This window comes from Amblyomma mixtum, chromosome 1 (genome assembly GCF_055824585.1).
Source record: "Amblyomma mixtum isolate Tamu chromosome 1, ASM5582458v1, whole genome shotgun sequence".
NCBI classification, from domain to species: Eukaryota; Metazoa; Arthropoda; class Arachnida; order Ixodida; family Ixodidae; genus Amblyomma; species Amblyomma mixtum.
Genome location: NC_143012.1, coordinates 326,325,886 through 326,345,184, shown reverse-complemented (window position 1 = coordinate 326,345,184; position 19,299 = coordinate 326,325,886). Strand labels below are relative to the sequence as shown.

At 44.4% G+C, this 19,299-nt stretch overlaps 1 pseudogene across 1 annotated transcript; it reads right to left on the bottom strand.

The window, feature by feature from the left end:
• Positions 1 to 6,960: 6,960 nt before the first annotated feature.
• LOC149372795 (very long chain fatty acid elongase AAEL008004 pseudogene) lies at positions 6,961 to 14,176 on the bottom strand (annotated as a pseudogene). Its single transcript, XR_016292622.1, has 2 exons — positions 14,041 to 14,176; positions 6,961 to 8,818 (listed from the first exon to the last, which is right to left on the bottom strand). The product of XR_016292622.1 is annotated as a very long chain fatty acid elongase AAEL008004 pseudogene (transcript).
• Positions 14,177 to 19,299: the final 5,123 nt, after the last annotated feature.

The window sequence follows — 19,299 nt, the reverse complement described above, 5'->3', positions numbered from 1 at the left end:
CGTCTAATGTTCAAAAAACATTTGCAAAGTTAATATAAACTCGCTTTACTTCATTTAAGTCTATAAAACACCACGAAAAAGCTCCAAATCTATTTTTGTTTCGTTCCGGACGGTTGTATTAGGTTTCGGCTGCGTTTCGGGCAGTTGCAGACGGTAGCAGTGTAGCTGGAGGTCCCATTAGGCTTGCGCGCTCCAGAATCGAGAACGTACCTCAAAAACTAGGCTGAATTGCAGCCTAACCTTTATCGTCGAATCAAGGTAAGTCATAGCGAAAAGCAACAGCACCAGTAGTTGGCGGTAAACATGCAGACCCGAATAGCAAGGACTGCTGAATTGGCTGAAGCGGCCGGCTCTCGCTTGGAAGGACGCCGCCATGTTTTCCCGCTAAGGGCGCGAAGCCGCAACTGCCGATTGCGTTCGTACGCTAACGCTATTTCCCCATTAGCGTTCTGCGCATGCGCACTCTGGACCCGCTATTCCGCTATGCACGCAATTGCGCAAAGCCCGCAATACTAAAACTCTCTAATGTTCAGTTGTAGGTTTGTAAAAGTCGTCACATTGCTTTAAATCCTCTTTGGCTCCTGCAGACACTGTTTCGTTGCACTAACGTGCATTAAAACGCCTTAAAGGGGAATTTTGGGCTGGCCTTTGCTGCAAGACAGACACAAATACCTTAGACTTAAGCTATTTCACAATATTTTTATAGGCGCAACAGGTTTGTCTAAAGATTCATACATGAAAGCTCCCAGCTACATATCCTCCCATTTAGATCATTCTTTAAAGGTTAAAGAATACCAGAGCCGTATAAATGTCTTTAAAACTCATTTTTTTCCAGAACAGTGCATCACTGAAATAAATTGCCGGAGGAAGTTGTCTTAGCCCCGCAATCTTCTTTTGAAAATGCTCTGTCGCGACTTTTGTTGAATTAAGTTTTCTTGCGTTTTTCTTGCTTTCATGGTTCTTTTGTTATAAGTTTGCTCAGTATTGGAATGCGTTGTATTTTTATTGTTTGTTTGTTTGTTTGTTTGTTTTCTACGCAGTGTCACCTGCATGACAATGTATGCTTTGCAACTGTATCCCCCCTATAAAAATGCCCTCAACGGGTGCTGTAGGTACCTGAATAAATAAATAAATGTAGCCGCGAGCGCAAGCGCTGCCAAGGCCATCTCGTCTCAGCGGGCAACGTCTGCTTCGTCGTCTGTTTACGACGGTGCAAAGCTCGCATGGCGAGTGCCAGTCCGGTTCAGCAGACGGTAGCCACAGTGCTGTGCTCTTCGACAGCCGGTAATGCCGCCGACAAGGCTCGTCAGCCAAGGCAAACTGGTCGCGATGTCCGCGGACACGCCACTCTTCTTCGCAACTCAAAAACCAGGCAAGGAGAGTGGGATCCATGGCGTCTAGTATCAATTTCGTAGCCCGTCGCCCGCGCGAATCGCTTCAGCGCATTCCGTTGTTCGAATATTGTTCCGTTGTTCGAACGTCACGATGGCGTAGCAGGAAGGCGGATCCCTGTCGTCACGCCGCCGTCACCGCGGTTCGAGCCAATCAGCGAAGAGCGAATGCGACATGTCGCAAAAGGCGACACCGGGAGAATGCCACCCCTGATATTAATTTTGTTTCATTCTCGCTCTACTCCTGCCAAGACTGTAACGTAATAAAGTCAAATGCTGCGTGATTGTATTTTTGGAAACTTCCAGTGTGTGTGAAATGTCTTGCACAGGCAAGATTCCGACGCTACCGAATTTAGTGCCACTATAAAATAGGAATATGGGTGTGTGGGGTACCGTGCTTTAAAGTGCGCGTGAGCCAAACACTTAACGTACGCTCAAGTCAGGTACGCAATTTCCCATGCTTAGCGTGCGCGACTCTTCCGTACGTTCAAACATCGTTTTAAAAATGGCAGCCTCCTTCGAAGCAGGATCCCTCGCCTCGCACTGAATTCGCCGTTGTTACTGCGTTTTCAGCATGTTCACTGGCCGCAAATGAGCCACTGGGCGGTCGCTTTATCTCATCTCGCATAAAACAAAACATATTAGCGATAAATTCTCTTCATTTTTCTTTTACAGTGACGATTCTGCTCTTCTAGTACCAAGGGGACCTTGTATTGTTGACAAAAAGGATTTCTTTTTTAAAATGAGATGGCGCCACTGGGCGGAGCTTGTCGTTGCGTCCATTTGCAAACGCTGAACTAAAAATATGAATAGGACAAACGGCGTAACATCCCGAAAAATGCTTGCATTTAGTGTACGTAAACGCGCATATGCTTATGGTACGTATACAGCATCTATTTAGTCTCTTTTGTAAGCATACCTGTGCACGCCGCGAGCTCATGACGAGTCGCGGAGTAGCACGTTTAACTAGCTCTCTTGACTGGCTGAGAAGGTTCCTTTCATAGCGCTGCAAGGAACTTATGAGATGGAGCATAGCATGTGGAGGCTTCTATAGACGCTGAGGGCGGGGCCATTGGGTAGCTTTGGCCTTCAAGGCCCTCTTAATACTATCAAATTAAAAATGTGGAACTAAAAGCGAGCAATAAGCCAGCATTATTGCGTATCCTCCCGCAATTGCCCTTAACCCGAAAGTAGATGTGTGCACGCAGTGCAGAAGTGGAAGCGCAGAACCACAACAGTGCACCTCTTGCACTCGGTGATCATAAATGCGCCCCATCTACGAGCTACGCAGTCTTGATGACCGTTTATTGTAGGAGTATAGATACTAGTCTCATCATTTCCATCGGTATTTGTCTTAAAAACTTTAGTAGATTTGACATTTCCAAGGTCCCTTGGCTGTTTACAGCCATGATCGCTTCTTCTCACATTGTGAAAAATTGACTTTAACTGAAAATTTGGTCACCCCCAGGAAAAGTGTGTATGCGTCATGCGTCATGCGTCATTGAAAAGTACTGCGAGTAATAGAAAACACTACGATCGCGAAGTGCTCACAGTTAAATTTATTTTGTTTTTGAGACTCACGTGAAAAATGTGACTTCTGTAAACAAAGTAAATGACTCAGTCAACCCCAGAAGATCCCATTCTTCTTTCGTCGTTATACTAAATCAGGGCTACGTGTTTGTATTGTTTATATGTGACTACTTTTTGTTCGCAATATGTGTTTTTATTTGTTGCACCGGAGCTCTCTTCTAATACTCAAGCCTTAATGCTGCTTCCTGGATGCTTGACTGCTTGCATCGCTTGCATCGCTTGCATCGCCGTCAAGAGTTTTTATGTGACATTGTGGCATACGCTGCATCGAGCGTTTATTTTTGGCTGTCAGTCAAAGCGGAAGTTTGCTCATAATGTGATAATAGATCGCAGCCGGTTTGGTTCGTCTTATAATAACGCATATTTTGTTGTGCTTTCTAAGCATGACTCTTATGAATTTAGAACAATAAACTACAAGGACCCTACCCAGAAGTGATTTCCTCAATGCTAAACCTCCTGGGTGCTCAAAATGTAGGTGCAATGGGTGATATAAACTCAGTATGACAATAGGCTGCTAGGCCAAACTACCGGAAAACTTGGCGGACTGCTCAGTTTAGTCGAAATACGCGCATTGCAATGGGCCTGGCTACTTGTAACTGCATTTCAGTACATTACAGATGAAAACATGGGGAATAAATGGTGGACAAAACGAATTCTGAGCCTAACTGCCGTTGAGAGTTCCTTCACAAACTCTTACAAGTACGATTCTCTTACAACTGCACGTGATGGAAAATATAGCGCGGAGATAAAAACAAAACTAGCAGGAGTCTTTGTTTTCCGCATTTAGACGGTTATTGTGTTCGGTTCACGCTGTATGCGACCGCTTGTAACTCTAGCCTTTCCCAAGCCTTGGGGCAAGCCGCCAAAGTTGGTGTTCATTTAGGCCAGCCGCTGAGCCAATGCGGCATAGAAATATGATAGCGGATATTGTTCTCGCTGTTACAGCGTCGCTAAGAGGCACCAAGAGTGCTGAGGATTGCGAAACGCTGTAATAGCACTTCCGACGTAACAAGGTTGCCGCACGTGCTGGGCGTTGTTAAACAACTACGCTGCTCTTTCTGCGACTATTCTATAGCGGCACGGCATGCAGCGGGCAGAAGGTGTACATGTGTGCGTCTCAGGAAGGGTATACCAAAAACCATAGCATTGTTTTTTGACGCAAAACGCGGACAGCCAAATAATGCATTCATGAAGCGGGTGGCGTTGTTATTTGGCTTCCTTGCATTTTATTGTTTTCTTTTCGTGTTAACGCCTTCAGATCATTCTTCAAATGTGTTTACTCTTGCCTTTCTTACGGCCTGATATTGAAAGCTTGCTGTGCCATTCTCACATTAACATTTGCGTTAAAGAGCTCTAAAAATAAACTAAACAAAAATAAACCATTTCGTTAACTTTCAATGGCTTTCTCGGTAAGTTTGACACTTCTGTAAGCCCGGTGTGCCGCTTTTGAGTCCTGTTGCTCATATCGGTGTCTATTCAGAGATTTTAGTAGTTGCGGATACCTATCGCTACAACTGTTTTTGAACGCCTTCTGTCTGTACAGCCGAATTCTTTCAATCTGGCATCTCTAATTGGCCTTTTCGTTTACCGTGACCTTATTTAAAGGTATCGAACACTCCATTGTTTTCCGGTTTGGAAGTACGCTCGTTATTTCAAATTTAACGCTTCGAAATTTTTCCATTAAAACTCCAAAGACGTGCCGATTTGTTGGTTACAAACGCGCTGTGTATGCGAATTTTAGTGGTCAAGTGCCGAAAAATTCAGCCTGTTAGCATAAGGCTAGCATGTCACTTGCGACGTCCACAAGCAGCGACACAGAAAAGTGATAGCAGGGCTGCGTGAGAGCATTCAATACGTGTAGGTACCGAGGAAAGGTAGCGAGAAAAAGTCACATTTTCTTCGTCTCACGAACGCTATGCTGTGCTCCGCAATGTTCGGAAAGCTATTGCAACACAGTCACAGAATTATCCTTAAGTATTATTAATATGCATTTGACGTATGCTTTGTGTGCCGTATCCTTGATTCTATTATCACTGGATGCATGTGCCCTGGCCAGCAATGCATATTTCTTGCTGGAAACCAGCTCTGCTTATTCCACTACCTCTTTATCGATCTGGCAAGTTCGAGCTCTTTCAGCTACAGTGTGTTTTCAGAGGTGCAGCATTGCTAACAGCAGTGAGAGCGGTAGCCACCAGCCCCGACTAAAGTGGATCGAAAAGTGAGCTGCGCTTCAATTCTGAAACACTATTCTTTACTGACGACTGTAGTGCGGAATGTCATTCACCGCCGAAATGAAATTTTTACATTATTCATCCGTACTGCCGACTCCCGAGTTCGCCTATAAAGCACTTTCACGAGACATTTAGAGAACCGCAATTTATGGACAATATTCCGCATTCGATAGTCCTGAATGCTCAATTCTGGCTAATAAATACATTGTTTTATATATAGTATTTCATGTATAGCCTGGACAGCTTACTTGTAGTAATATTTTATTTACTTGCTGTAGTCTTAAGAAAGACTAATGCGGTGAGCGGCCTTAATTTTGGAGACACTGCGAATGTTTCCTGCATACATATGCTTAATGAACTTACTCCGGGACGAAACACCCATTAGCACTTGCATTATGCAAGTCAAGTGCTTATAAGTGCCCACTGCCGGCATTAGCTAATTAAAAGCAAATAGAGTGTACAATGTTCTTCGAAATCAAGATGCAATAAGGGCTGGTAAAAACCAGTCAGCTGTGCGACGGTGAAAGAACCACTGTGATTACTTGATTGATAAAAAGAAAACGTCGTGAAAATGTAAGTAACGTTCGATGAAACTCGCTTTGACGGCAAATTTCAAAAACAAAAATGCTGTGTAGTCCGCACTGGTATATACTCCGCAAAAGAACGTTTTAACATTTGAACATATATAATCTCTGAATTGTATTATGAAAATTACGGTAACTAAATGCTAAGTGAGCCGAATAATTTCCAATGCAGCCTTTAATTTCCAAGCCCGGGTGACTCAAGCTGATTTCGTATGTCCCGTCCTAGTCGAATTAGCGCAGCTTGAGCCATGTCAGCGTGAACATTTCAGGGGTGCTTGCGACCCACATTTCTTAATAATACCTACTTACATGTAATGAAACAAGAATTATGAATGACAAGTTTAATACTATTGCATTTCAAAGGCGTGCACCAAGGCATGCTGCTCGGTAACTTTAGTTGACATTGTTTTTAGTTTTCACATTTTTGATTGCGTGAGTGCTCCATGAACAGGTGTGCTCTTCTCAGTGAAAAGGCCAAATACTAGCAGTCGGCATAACCGAAATCGCGAAGAAGTAGCAACTGAGCCTAGCGCACTCAAAAATTATTAAAAAGAAACATTTTCCAATCTGCCTTGAATAGGCGTTAACAAAGTTATGTGAGCGCTCCCTTGAGGCCAGCCTCCAGAATCAAACTCGTAAAATGCTTCTTTCCGGGTATCCGCCATCGCTTGTTTCCCCGGAAGCCGAAAAAAATATTAAACGCCATGCAGGGAAAGAAGCGTACTTCGCCGAATCAAGACGACCGCAACAAAAGATTGGCTGTCATACCCTATATGCACAATGTTTCGCACAATTTAAAAAAAAACTGGGAGGAGAGCAGGAGTTGACTTTATTTTTTATGCCCCTCGCCGCCTTTCGAGGCTTTGTGATCGGGTGAACAATCCAGGTGAACGAAGTCAAGAACGCACAATTAATCATAGAGATCCCTTTGTTTCATGCACCACACAATTCGTACTTCGAGCAACGCATGAAAAAATCAACTGTAGGAGCATAACCAGAAATCGAGCACCGTGACTGCTCGCCCTGCAGGCCCCCACCTCCGAGATTCGCGGTCAAGAGCAACGGCAAGAAGCAAGAAACAGCTTACTCGGGAAGTAATTGAGGTATCTATTGTTGAACCTAACAGATCGCTGCGGTAGCACTTCCTCAATAGTCCTTTTGGTAAAAGAAATTTCATCTCTCTCCTGATCAATATAATTTTTTTTTATTCCTGGCTTTGGCCTAGGTTTCTTTACATCGCTTTTAAATGCATACCAAAACCATTTTTCAGCTCTCACCTCATCTTTCTTTGGCCTTCTTAATAGTTACTCCAAAAATGCCATCTTTATTGTTTTAGCTGTTTTAGTCCTTCATAATTCATGTTTTCAGCTTTGTTGTAATACGCGTGTTAGTTGTTGGCACTTATTGGCTAGGCCTTGCCTACGTTTTCCATCGTGCTTTTTGGCGCAGTGTTTTACCTTTTGTCTTCTCTCAGCATACACATTCTTAATCGATTTTTCTTTATTTTTACACTTTTTTTCGCACAACTAGCCGTGTTAGTTGTTGGCTTTCATTGACTCGGCTATGCCCACGGTTTCTCAGGATTTTGTTGCCACATTTTTCAGTCCTGTGTTTTGGGGTGATAAACGTCTCATTCTATCATTTCTAGAGAAGGTGTTTTTTGGTTGACTTTGCAGCTGCCTGCTGCTCATACCTGTGGTAGGGGGTGCGCGTTCGAAACTTTATCTTTCTCGCACTTAAAAGGCGCGGATTAACTTCTTCAGAAATAAATTGGTACGTTCAGCGCAGTTGTGTGTGTCGCTGTTTTTTCGCTGTCCTCTTCTGCAAGCGCTGCCTTCCCACGATGTAGCAACCCCTTCATTAAACTTACTCTCGACACGCAACATTAGGTTAGTTTGTGATCCAAGGTTTCTGTACAGTTCTCTGCAAAGCAGCATCATGATCCTATTAACCCTCTTCCTTACGATTTGAATCGCCAACAAGGAAACAAAGCCAAACGCGCATAGATCAGTCCAGGTCTCTTCCGATACTATGAAATTCGCGATTACAGAGAGGTATAAAGAAGTGCTGGCCGGCTAATTGCTCTTTTTGCCTTCCGATGTCTCACTGACGGCTTCGCCATTCTTAAAGCTAGCCGTTAGTTTAGCCTCCGTCTTGCGACGTTCTGGCTCGATATAGGACTTTTTGTAGAAGTTCAGGAAGAGCACTAACACCAGCATTGTCTGCGCGACTCCCATATATATGAGATAACGGGGAAACCCACAGTCAACGAAAAGGGGTATTGACATGTGCACGCAGATGATCACAAACTGAACTATCTGAAACGTAGTTAGGTACTTCTTCCACCATAGATACTTTCGCACCGTGGGTCCCATGTTAGCCAGCAGGTAGTAAGAGTACATCACGACGTGCACGAAGCTATTAAGCGCCAAGCTGAAGGCCACTTGCCCCTCTGGCGCAAACAGCACCCAGAACCAGACATTTAGTGCCACTAAGACGTGGTGTATGACGTGAAGATGCGTAATCTGGTTGAACTTCTTGCGAAGCACGAAGAAAACCGTATCCAAGAAGTCTGCGTAGCGCATCACCACATAGATCCAGCCTGTCCTGTACAGCTCCATGAGTCCGTCGTCCAAGAGACCAGATATTCCTTGGCACCAGAGGCTGTAGCTCCCGCCGGGAAGGTACATGGAGAACAATATGATGGAGGTGAGCTTGGCATTGAGAATCACCATGATGAGGTTGTACACACGCACCAAGCCATCGATACGGAAGGGCTCACGGTCTTTCATCCAGCGAGGGCCTGCCACCTTGACGAAGTATATGTAGGACAACACGAGCGGAAAGACGAAGAGTGGGTTCATCACGACGGGATAGTCCCGAGTACGTGGGTCACCGAGCTGCTGTAGGTTGGCCAGAAAGTAGACGGGATTTTCGGTGAAAGACTTGTATATTGAATGGTTGGTCAAGGACCTGTTTTCCGGGGCTGCAGACAGGGCTTCCATTGTGCCGTAGATAGTTCCTGAAGAAGACAGGATAGGGGAAGGGAAGGCAAGAGAAAGATCAGTGACAGAATAGCAACTGATCGAGGTGTACTCTTGAACTGAACAAGAATAACAGGCACTTCAAGAAGCGCAGCAAAATTACGGATACTTTATGCACTTCAGCATCGGACGAAATACAGAGCCTGATGCAGGGACAGAAGCTAAAGGCTCGTGGTGCCTGACGAGGCTTCTGACCCTACGCAGTTCACAGCGGTGCAGTTACAATACGAATCTCATGTTGCAGCGCGGCCTCCTCACATAATTTATGGAGGGATCAAACGCAAGAATAATAACTGCATTGCCATTGACAATGTCATTGTGTATTAAATAACTGTACGAACTGTCTAGACAAGTGAAATGTGTATTTTTTAAATAAAAGAATGTCTTCGTGTGTCTTAAAAATCGTGGCAGCCATAACGGATGCCAATGCTTCCATGTTTTTGTGTATTTAATAAGTAATGAAATATCACACGAAGTGTTGAACTATACCAGTCAGAGACCAGCAAAGCAGTGCATGCCGCTGTTATGAGAAACGTAAAGGGCATGAAATGTGCAAATAGAGGACAAATATTTTAATGAATCTTTGTCGTTCAAGAACCTTGATATTTTTGTACATATGCAACGGTCATGGAAATATCTCAACGATGCTGTCCTTCGTTCCACTATGCTGCGCAGCAGCAGCTGTCACCGGTCATGTATTGCGAGTAATTGCACCGAAATTTTTGTCGCAACAGCAAGCGCATGTATAAACAAGTAGTTCTACAAAATATACATTAGAAGTGCGAAGATAAAATGGAGTATTGGAAATGCGAAGATACACTTTCATAAAGGACAAAAAAATGTCAATGGAAATAAAGTCACTGCATGTATACACAAAACCTCGCAACAAGATATTTAAATACACGTACGTATCCATTAAATATACGTATCTAAGCAAAGGTCACACAATATAATGCGTCGAACAAGGAACATATACATGTTGTGCAATCACAGATAGTAAACTTTACACACGGAAAGACAGGCGATCCAGGCAAGAACAAAACTATGATAGCAGAAGTCTCGATATGTACTTGGGCCATGCTGCGGTCGGAGACAGTTCAAAAAAAATTTTGGGGGCTGAAGCCCAATGAGCCGCCCCCCCCCCTCTGCCCCCGCCTACCGGGCTACGCCCCTGCCTGAGTTCCCTTCCATGGCCAAGCTGGACTAGCACTGTCCGGAGAAATAGCGTCAGCTTCATGCATGCGACAGTTCACAAAATGACCCAATGTGTTTTAGGAGAATCTCCCATTGAGTTGATTTGTAATAAGGAAGGAAATATTCATTAGTACCTGCCCAAGCGCAGCCATAAAACTGGGAATGCAAGGTATATAGTTTTAAAAGCTTTCAAAATAATTGCTCCTGCTTTGAGGATTCCCCTAAAATATATTGGACTGACACCGTTCCCGCTTCGAGTTGTTGATCAATCCCGCCTTGCCCTGTGACCTGCTAGCCTTCTTTGTTAGCTCAGTAAGTAGAGCGACTGCTCTTTGATAGTTCATGGTCCTGAGTTCAAACCCCGGACAAAGACGAATTTTTCTTCAACTGTGAAGCTTTTATGAAAGCTGCATACCACTGCTTTGTAGCCGTGTTCCTACGCTTGGGTGGACGAAGTGAGTAATTGCTCTCTTAGTTCAAGAATTGCTATAGAAACTCTGGCCTGCGAATATACACAGGACTCTCAGCGACGTATTTCCGTGTGCCGCTTGTGAATGGGGATATTCGAACCATTTTGAAGCTGATTTGCCTGTGTCGCAAGTTCTCCACCACGTTTCTAGCGATAAGAGTGCCACGGGTCATCTTCCCAGCTTGATTCAGCGCAGTATCAGCTTTGCAGCTGCTGCTTCCTGCCTGATTTGATTTTTAATTTTTGTACTCAGATCAAGTGGGGCAAGGTGTTGCTGGCGTCCAAGAGCCTGCTTTGAGTCTTAAGATGGCCTACGCAGCAGCTTGACGATCGCTTTAATTAAGGGCAAGAAATATAATACCAACCGGTGAAATTTTTAGCGGAAGTTTCAAACATCACTCGCAGTTAAAAAAAAAACGGTCGATTTTTATACACAAGAAAAGCAAACTGATCAAACTGTATATGTTGAAGCGCCAGAATATCTTTCCCGTAGTTACAGTATTCATTAAAAATAACGGCACTGTTTTAATAAAATTTTTAGAAGACGCAATTATCTTTCGCTCACTAAACGTGCGGAACCTTCATCCGCAAACGAGAGAACAGGAAGTGGACGTGAAAGAGCCCTAATGGTGAGACTAAAAATGAAATAGACTTCATACTATGCGCTCACCCTGGCATCATGCAGTATGTGGAAGTCCTCGGAAAGGTGTGTTGTAGCGACCGCAGAATGGTGAGGTCTCGAATCAGCTAAGATTTGAAGAGGGAACTGAGGAAACTAGTCAATTGGAAGCCCACTAACGAGTTAGCGGTGAGAGGGAAAGTAGAGGAATTCAGGATTTCGCTGCAGAAAAGATATTCGGCTTTGACTGAGGAAGACGACTTTCTTCTTGTTGAAACAATGAACAATAATCTCACAGCCATCAATGCGGAGTGCGCCGTAGAAGTAGGCGGTAGGATGGTTCGACAGAATACCAGCAAGCTATCTCAGGAGACGAAGGATCTCATTAAGTAACGCCAAAGCATGAGGTCTTATGAGCCTGCAGATATAGTAAAACTAGCAGAGCTATCAAAGTTAATAAATAAGCGCAAGGTAGCCCACATAAGGAAGTTTAATATGGAGAGAATCGAGCACGCTTTAAAGAACGGAGGTAGTTTAAAAGCGGTGAAGACGAAACTAGGCACAGGTAAAAACCAGACGTATGCGTCTATAGATAAAGAGGGCGATGTCATTAGCAATATGGATAAAATTGTTAAAGTAGCCGAAGAGTTCTACTCAAATATGTTTAGTAGCCAATGTATTCAGAGCGTTAATGAGAGAGACAGTAGCGCACAGGAATAGAACAATAGGAATGAAATTATAACATAGAGCGACACTAGGGAAAACAATTTCATAGCATTTTATAACCAGTTCCTTGGCGATAGTGCCGTATTGTGTGCTATATTTGCAGTCTACTAGTACTGATCGACTAAGGCCCTGACGAATAACTTCTGAGTCTTAAATACCATATGGCTGGGTCATAGGAAAGCCACACAGCGTCTTCTTATTGTACAGGATAATGAGAGTCGACACTCGTGGGGCATAGAACAAAGTAATTAGTAACTGTTTGGATGGCTACAATGCGGCTGACGGCGGTAGCATGTTGGCCTTTTTATTATTTTAATTACTACGAGCTTATATGAAAAAATTCCCCAGCGGCTCTACAAAGATTGACAGCATAACGTAAAGTTTATCGGTCGCCAAACCTACGCGAACCAATTTTTGAATGCACGCAAAAAATGAGATGGTCTATTTATTTAGCTGCGAGTCATCCGGCATGTTAAAAAGTTGAATACAGTTTTAACGAAAAACCGTGCTTTACAAATCCTAAAAAGTGCCAGTGCCACGCGTGGTCGTACTTCGAGCCGGAACCACTGATGCTCGACCTGAAGATCAATGCTCGCAAACGCAAATTTATTCCAAATCATGATTGCTGCTGATATGCAGCACATCAATAATTGCGGCTGTGTCGCAGTAGTATAGGGGTGAGAGACTTATACAGAACTTACGAAATGTGCAGCGTTAAGCCCTTACCCGACCTGCTTGCATTCAACATCACCGCGCTGAAAAACGCCGCGCAGAGGAAAGGCTTCTTCTTTTAGCGGAGCAGCTTGCGATTTCCTCCTCAACGTAGGAGAACAGGAGGTATATCGGTATACTCATTTGAAGTGACCGCAGTTTCCCGTTTGCAACGGTCCTCCGCCTTTTAAAACCCGGCGCGACGTTTGAACAACAGAAAATGAGCTAAATTCTGAACAGGATGAGTCATAAGAGGTGCGTGTAGTTTGGCAGTGAAACAATGCGTAACAGCATAAATTACGTTCAGTGCGAGCGTTCATATTTATTATAACACACTGTGCATGTGGCTCCATTATGAGAGGGAGCACATTTTGACTTTCAACCTATCATTGCTCCTCAACTAGTAGGCCAAAGTAAACTCTTTCTTTTGTTCTATAAATTCTTGCTCTTGTATGATAATGCCCTCAAAATATTAAAGCGAAGGAGTTTGAACAAGACTTTCTGTGTGCACGAACTGGCTGCTCCCTTTCATTTTGCAGCTGCCTACATCTCTTAACTGTTCACGTACTGCGCAGTACGTCTAACTCCATAACAACTTGAAGGCCAACAGCGCAAACGACGCAGAAAAAGTAGAGGAAAACACAGGACAAGCAGACGGGCAGACGGGGCGTTGCATCAATACACGTTTGAAAGAGCATGCAAATAATCTGGAAGCTAACAAATCTAATAATCTAGTTGACCATGTTCGAGACTGCCAATCTTGTTTTCCTTCGTTGCCTTACTGTGATACCCTCTACAAACACCCGTTCCGATTAACACGTGATATTACGGAAGCATATCACATGAAGAAAAAAACAAGGTTATGCGTCAGTAAGCCATCTATTTCATTATATGACAGTGTGGTTGCATACCTCGATGCCACGTAGAAACATGGGTTTTGTTTACTAGCTGATAAGTTGGCCACTTTTTCTATAAAATGTATTACTTTCCTTGAATAAAATTTCACTTGTGAGTCAGCGCTTGTCCTGTGTTTTCCTCTACTTTGTCTGCGTCGTTTGCGCTGTTGGCCTTCAATATGTACCACCAACTCACCCGTTTGGCTATAGTCTTGTCCATAACAACGCACTCGTGGCTCAAAGCCGCACCGTGGGCAAGTAACCCGTACAGGGTGCATCACTACAATGCTTTGAGTCATATCGACCAAACAAAACAGCGTGAAGCATTTTGGAGCCCTCGTCCCAGAGTTTTTTCTATGTTCATATCCCACTGACTGTTGCGCTAAGAGACAACAGGTACCAAACCTACGATCTTGCGAGCGGCGCCAGAAACTCGTGGCGGCTCACCAAATGCCTATGTCACAATGTTTCAGGAGATGTGACTAAGCTCTATACGAAGTCATGGGTGAGCAAACAAAGTCTACGCCTAAGTATGGGCTTCAGTAAACGCCGTTTTGTCACCTGACTGAATGGCACTATTCTTACCTTTCTGCGTTTCCTCGAGGCCAAGTATCGGTTGTTGTTGAGCGAACTAAACAAGGCCGTAACAAGACGTGAATCCTTTCGGCTTTGTGCCCTTTACAAATACGCTTCCAGGAGGGGAGATGACATCCGATGAGAATCCGCCGCTAGTCTACGGGAGTATTGTGGACTGTCGAAGGAAGCACGGTGTAGTCATTGGCGACGATGGCGTCACAAGAGCGAGGAGGTCGCGCGTATGCACACCACTCGAACGGCAGGTTTCCTCCTAAGTGAGTCGATTCACGTATCTGCGCTAATCATCGCATGCAAGTGGCTCCCTTGATTTGCGGCAACATCCGCACCCCGAGACGTCCCTTTTGTTCGTTATGCTAATGCGCGCGCATGATTTGAGTGAACACTTTGCTTTTTTTTTTTGGCGTTTCTATTCTGCCAAATAAAAGCAGGCTAACGAAGCATCGTGCTCGGGAGATGTCGATTCTGCGTCTCAATGAGACACTGCGTTCTTGCAAGAATGGCTTAAGAACATTCTTTTTCTTTTTCTCAATAAGCCTACGGTTTTCTCTTCTTCTTGGATAGAGCTCAAATGCAGCCCGAAATCTTCCGGCTGCTAAGCACTCTCCAGAATCCTATTACGTTGTTGTCCACATTTTTGCGCATTCTAATTTGCTCCACTAGCAGAGATTAGGCTTTGAAGTAATCCCCGAACACTTAAAATTTATCTGTAGACATGGCCTATAACGTATTAAACGTGAAGGTGCAGCTGTAAATGTAATGGCAGACAATATGCCAGCGAGGATGTTTTCGTACTACCTAAGTTGACGGTAACAGCTCTGAAGATTTAACATAACCTACTAACCTACTATTTTTAAGTTGGCTGGGCGTTACCAAAAGGAAGTGGAACATGTTGCGTTGCTTCGGCTACAATTGGTTGACTGAACTCGCTGCGTAATTTACGTCACATTTAGCGCGAAAATTCCCGAGAGGTGATACTTTCTTTCAGCCTCTGCGGATGCCTGCCATTACTTCGATAGATATGTCCGGCAATTCTTCCATTTTTCCCGATCACTTCTAATGATAGGAATTACCCTTGTGTGCACTCCCTCGCGGAAGATTCACGGATTGTGCGGTGAAAGAACCTGCCGGTCATATTAACCTAGCATACAATTCAGCTATAATTTTTAGGTGCTTCAATAATCTTCTAGTATTTCGAAACGCTTTCAAAATTTTATGGGGTGAACGCCTAATGGATATAGCTGGAGTGTCTTTGCTACATATGCAGTAGCCTCACTGCAGAATTCTTTTTTCAAAACTTCATCAAATGTTGCCGGACATGATACGAAAGATGCATAACGTGTACAGGTAGCAGCCGTAAGAGAAGGAACGTGAAGTGAACTGCCGATCAGTGATCACTCCGTACGTCCAAGAGAGAGGCGCACTTATTTTTGTAAAATGCTTTCTTCTGGATGAATACTTACAGGAGGTTTTGAACTTTAATAAAGAAATAACGATAAAATTTCTCCTTGTCTGCAAGCTGGCACTTTCAAATTGCAGCTGCCTGTACCTTAAGGAAATTCTGCAAACTGTGTTGTGAGGCAAATTAGGAACAGGACTGCATCGGTATTTTGCTTCTGTAGACTTCTACTTGGCATTTATTGACAGGACTATAACTTCTGGGAAGGTAATAAATTTTCTTATGCAATCAGAGAGAGGCGCCGCACGTGGACTTCTTTTTTGAGTGTATTGCTGAAAAGTAATGAGCGTCACTTAATTGGTGTCATTTTGAGGCCGAAGTTTTTACATGATATAATGCAAGGTCTGCTCAGGCTTTGCTTAGCCCCGGTTCACGATACACAGAAGTTGTAAAAAACGTCATAGTTATATCCAGCGTGCGTTCGGTTCCACCCTCGCAAAATACTACGTACACACCTGAGCGAAAATCATTTGGCACAAGCCAATAGGTTAGAAGTTTTCGTCTTCACTTTACAATCAGTAGCTCAAAAACTGCATCTTCCAGCAGACAAAATTATTTTCAGCTCCCTTGTGCCTTCTCACGAATACGAAGTTTGTTATTAGACGAAGCCCAGTGTAATAAATCCACCTACAATACGACTGTTAAGGCCCTCAGTGCGAAACACCAGAATTCCTTAGAAAACATTGGTTTCTTTCGGGTGCAGAAACAGATAGATGAATGTGTCACCACTATTGATGGCTTGTTAACCAGTGGTTAGCATAGGGCCTAGTACTTTTCCTCTTCCACCAGTGTACATAGGTTGAGTTATTCAGTTCCCACCGCACGTAAGTTTCATACGTGACTACCGATACCAGAAGCTGCACATCATTTATTGAAAACACTCTATATTTAAAACACATAGAAAAACTGAGATACTGTGGAGGCTTAGTCAAGGACTTTCGGTCGCAACCGTGAATATTCCGGCACCGCAGCTATTACAGCCCTCAATCTCTTTACACCGGTTCGTTCAGTATAACGCTAAGAATGCGCGAACAATTAGACTAACTGAGCACGAGCTCTCGTAACGTGTTAACGTGTAAACGAAAGCGTGTTATCGTGTTAACGTGTTATCAAAAACCCTAATGTCGACCGGGGCTCAGGATGTCCACCAGCATCTTGAGCCCCGAACGAAAGAAGAATCTGTAAAAGGAATGCAGGCTTAATAAAGGTAGGGGGAAAAAAAAGCCCAAAATACTCATTTCTTCTTTCGTCTCGCACCTTTCCTGAGCTGAGCCTAGCCTCCTGGCAATTTCTCGAAGGCTCAACCACGGGGCGTTATGACATGAGGACAACAGAACACACTTCCTCTATGAGCGCAAGCTTGTAGTGCTTCTCTGTTTGCGTCCGTGCAACCGAGCTGGCAGTGATAAATAGCTCCTAGCGCCGCCTTTTCCTCTTCGCTTTCGAGACCTATCACTGCAGAGGTGTCCTGTCTTGTCTCCATTCCCCAAAATGTTCCTCCTGGGTGCCCGCACACGCAATGTCTTCGGCGCTGGAGATTCCTGTATTTTTTTTCCTTATGATAATGTTTATGCCCATCATAACCATAAAGGAGGAATGACGTAGTGATATTGGTCGCACGCCTCGGTTTCCTTAACGGCTGTGGCTTCGTAATCTCGCAGATTCACAGACCGTTTGCCATGCCCAGTGAATTGGGCAGACAATGATAGGTAACGTGCCCCCGCCCCCCCCCCCCCCCTTTTATATAGTTTTCTTTATTGAGAGACGGCAAAGAAGGGACTACACTAATAGTTCATCAAGTCAGCTGGGCTGAACTGGCGTTCCTCTGAATTGCAAAGCCGTGCACCACGACTAGTAAAAGGTGAGAGGCACCTTGAGACAACAGAACGACATGGTACAAGAAACTAACTTACAAGGAAACTAAAGATGAACAGAAAACGTATTACAATAAATAAATAGCACCGCATTAAGACACTATCTCCTACTTGAAATTATTTAGGTACACATCTGCTAGCTTAGCAGGACTGATTAGTTTTTAAACAAATAAAATGGAACCATGGCGGGAGCCGGGCAGCTTTGTAATAAACAGCTCTATTTTAGCAATCCCATAAAGCATTCTACCAGAAGCACTGTTTTTGCACCGCATCCCTGTGTTTTGGAACGTTCAATGACTGACCAATTTAGCCCCATTTATATTGCGAAAACCTCATCATTGCAGCTTCACGCTCAGTTGAGTTGGTAGAGTTCAAAGGGCCAACTCGCACGTAGCCGGGACGCGGTCGAGAAGTTATTTCACTGAAACGACTTCTTATGCCTTTCGCGTGAGCTCATGAGCGATAACGGAGGTCCTACATTACATCTTTCACCACCGTACTGACGGGTGGTAGCGAGCGATAACTGTGTTGCCACACGGCTATGTATCCAATGCGACCACCGACACCTTCGGACTGGGATGTTTTGTAAACAACAAACGGCACTCACACTTACGCAAAGCGCTAAAGATGGTTTGGTTTAGGTTTGGTTTATGAACTTAACCTCCCAAAGCGACTCAGACTATGAGAGAGGCCGTAGTGGAGGGTTCCGGAAATTTCGACCACCTGGTGTTCTTTAACGTGCGCTGACATCGCACACGGGCCTGTAGAATGTCGCCTCTATCGAAATGGGACCATCGCGGTCGGGATCGAACCCGCATCTTTCGGGTCACCAGTCGAGCGCCATAACCACTGAGCCACCGCAGCGGTCGAACACCCTAAAGACGAACTGAAAGCGCCATATGCTGGGTACTTGCAAATATAAGAGCAGGAGGAGGAGGAGGTCAACTTTATTGAAGAAAAGGTCTTGGGCCCGGTTTGGGGTGAGGTTCCCCTCCTCGCGGTGGGCTCCTCTTCTAGGCCGGACGCCAGGCGGCCGACCGACGATGTCGTTCCGCGACCTCTTCGGCCCGCTCCGTGATTCGGAGTTGAACCTCCGGGCCCGAGCTGAGGAGCGTGGCCTCCCACTGCGATTGGGTATCTATCTAAAAACGGCGCACAGAAAAACACGCAAAACACAGCGAGAACGGATATACAGAGAGATGGGTATACACAGCTTCAGACTGCGATGGCTTGTCTTGATTACATGAGCATAGGATGTGCGGTGTGTCTGCCTTTTGGTGCTTACAGAGCGAACAGACGGGGCTGAACTGCAACTGACAAGCATACGGAGTATTGGAACCATTTGGAACCGACATGAGGATTACCTTTCTGAGAGCATAGAAACTATCAAAACCACGCCATTAGATTTGTTCACTCCGATTATTCATCCTACTGCAGTGTAACCGATCTGAAGAACTGATCCAGCTTGCCATTATTAAAACACCGCCGAAAACTAGCCAGTCTAGTCCTTTTTCATCGTTTCTACTATTTATTTCCGTTAATTATCTACGTCACAATACACTCCCTGTTTTCAGGTCGTCACGAAAAGTCACCAGGTGTCATACCCTTGCCCAAAAACACAAGCATTTGCGCAGTCTTTCTTCCTCCGAACAGCAAAAGATTGGAACGGCCTTCCCAACGCAGCTGTAATAATAGAAGACACGCTTGCATTCAAAGATAAGCTTAAATCTTTAGACACATTTTAAGTTTTCGTGTACCTTTCCCCTCTTACGTTGACCTGTTGCATTTTATTTTACTATCCGGTTTTACTGTTCTCTAATCCGTTATTGAATTCTTACCGGCCGTTCAGCGCTTTTTCCTGTCTTTTATACTTGTCTTGTTTTTCCTTTTGTATTAGAAAGTATTTGAGCGTTTTGC